The sequence below is a fragment of the Nelumbo nucifera genome, chromosome 7, assembly GCF_055504915.1.
Source record: "Nelumbo nucifera cultivar China Antique chromosome 7, China Antique-T2T, whole genome shotgun sequence".
Taxonomy (NCBI): Eukaryota; Viridiplantae; Streptophyta; class Magnoliopsida; order Proteales; family Nelumbonaceae; genus Nelumbo; species Nelumbo nucifera.
In genome coordinates, this window is record NC_142655.1 from 42,698,381 (window position 1) to 42,701,127 (window position 2,747).

The 2,747-nt window shown below is 38.2% G+C and overlaps 1 pseudogene; it reads right to left on the reverse strand.

Moving 5' to 3' along the window:
- Positions 1–455: 455 nt before the first annotated feature.
- On the reverse strand, positions 456–1,661 carry LOC148790421 ((3S,6E)-nerolidol synthase 1 pseudogene; annotated as a pseudogene).
- Positions 1,662–2,747: the final 1,086 nt, after the last annotated feature.

A 2,747-nucleotide genomic window follows, 5' to 3' on the forward strand; every position in this document is an offset into this window, starting at 1 on the left:
GATCAAGTCAAGAGGACCCCCATCAAAAAACTTGTGGAATGGGCTGGAAGAAGAGTCAATTTGAATATACCACCAAATGCATTTGACGAATTTTTGAACTATAAAACCTATAACGGGTGTTCTATACATGGTTTTACTTTGAAAAAAAAAATCACAACGCTTAGTTTTTGGGACGAGGACAAATGCAAATATATATGCAGAGAGCAAAGCCTTGTGTTTTCTATTATTTTATATGTATTTGTATTGTACAGTTTAAAAAAAATATAAATACATATAAAAATAATACAAAATATGAGGTTTTATGCTCTACATATTTGTATTTGTATTCCTTCCAAATGGAGCCTTACATACGTTCTCTTTCCAAATTAAGCCTCAATAAATGATTGTTAGTCAAATATGGGTACAAATGCAAATATCAACCATTCACCAACTAAATAAAACCCTACATTGAAAAGTGGAAATTCTGGTTCAAAACCAACATTGTGAGGAAAGCAAAACGTACCCCAACCCCAATAATGATGACGGAGGTCAAATGTCACATACCGCTTTCCGTACGAAATTCAGAATTCCTTACTTGTTTTTTATGATAAGTAAAGAAAAAATATATTAAAAATTAAAGAAAAGGAGAGAAGAGAAGAAGATACAAACTAAAGAAAGGGAGAAGTCTTTACTTGTTGATTACTTGGATGAAAACGACAAGCTCCTCCAGTGTTCCATAAACATCAAAAATGTCATCGATTTTATAGATTAATGCAATAGGTTTTGTTAGGTCAATTCCTGAGAATCTCGGATCTGTGAGAAGCCCCATGGACCACATGTACCATTGAACTGGTTGGTTTCTACTAAACTTCAACTCATCTGACAAACCCAGATCTTTCCACCACCTAATATTGCAAATTATAGGGTTAGAATATATCCAACTGTTCAAACAAAAATAAAAGAACTACGTTTTTCGGCATGGGCTGTGGTTGTTCAGAAGCCTAGCAATTTGTATTTTTATATTTTTTTATTTGGTTGATGAAAGATTTAGTCATCGAAAGATTTTACTTTAAAAAGATTTAAAAAACCGATTTTGGGCTATTTTTGAAAAATTTCAAATAGAACTTTTCGATTTTTTTTATCCTATTTTCGTGTAAAAAAACATCCCTCCAACCAAACTGTTTATGGGCTTTCAAAATCTTTATGTAAAAATCCAAACTGTCTTTCGACGTTTTTTGACACCTAATTAACTAAGTAACCAACAAAACTATACCGGCCATTTACTGAGAAATCTGAGCGAGTTCTTGGCGATGCAGAGATTGAACAATGTTGAATTCCACTTTGGCCAGTTCTTGTAAGGAATTGTGCCACCAATATGAGCTTGGGAAATTCTTAAGATAGCTTTTGACCTTGAGACTAGCCAAGCTTTTGTTAAAGGGGTGCTTTAGGGTATCTTCCACGGCTCTCGCCAGACGTGAGCCGAGGTTCAACATTGAAGCAGAAAGGTGTTTGTAAGCAAACTCATTGGCTTCATCCAGTATGTCTTCACCGTATATTCCCAGGTTTGAAGCTTCATATAAACTCAGCATTCCCCTTGTGTCTTCATTTAGTTCTCGTTTAAGCCGACCCTTGTTGTCCCTGAACTTATCAAACACATCTGCTCCAATATTGTCGAACAGAAATTAATCCAGCTTAATATAGTTCTAATATTCTACAGTTTAATTATTTTGTTCAGGCAGCAGATGCATGCACAGAGCAACTAACCTGTAGATACACAATACCCAGTTTGCCTCAAAAATCTAAAGCAAAGAGAGACGTAATGCACACTGTGTTAGACAGTTTTGTATGCCCTTAGCTTCAATCAGAATGATGTACTTTATGAGTTTATTGTAAATGAATAAAGATACATATTTGATTCATGTTCCCTTGGTATGTTTCTGTGTAATACCCTTAAACTGGACACTTAATGAGACTCGTGTTAGTTTAGAATGTTCACAGCCAGTGGGTCAGTCTGGGGAGACCTATCCAAGGCTGACACTGTGGTGCCACCAAGTCGGTTGGGGTGGCCTGTCTCAGCTGCCAGGGTGAGACCCTACGCACATACAGTGTAGGATTAATTGAATCTTTGAACTGGACCAGATTTCCAGTATTGCCCTAGACCTTGAAGATTGATGGGCAAAACTGGAAAGTTACACCCGACCCCTAGACTCGATTATGATACTGCACTAGGTGTCGGATTGGGCTATCTTTGATGTACCAATCAGTGAGATCCTTAGCGGGGGTCAAAACCTGGGTATGTTGGGACAGTCCGAGAATTCATCTGAGTGGGTGATCATAGTGACAGGATCAGCCCCTTTGTCGGACAAAGGTAATGATCAGGGACGCACTCTCACTGATGGAAGCCAAGACTGCCGGCAGCCGATTTCAATCGTTGAGATTTATTTTGCAAAATATATTTTATATAAGATATAAAAGTATATATATTATGGTTTCTAAAATGTTTGCAAGAAGGTTTTAATTCCCGAGATCCATATGAGTGGAGAGTGCAACACTGTTCCTTGCAGCCGAGGGAGAGGTCCTCTCTTGTCGGGCAGTGTATGATCATTATGGGCTGAGAGGTTAAGTGTAAGACCATTGAGGATAACACCTGATGGGCTAATCTTGCATCTGCCCACAGTCCCTGGGTGTTACAAGGTGGCTTGGCCCAGGGACTACTTAGTGTAAGTGTTGGGCCCATAGAGCCCATTTGATGGGTTTCAGGGGGTACA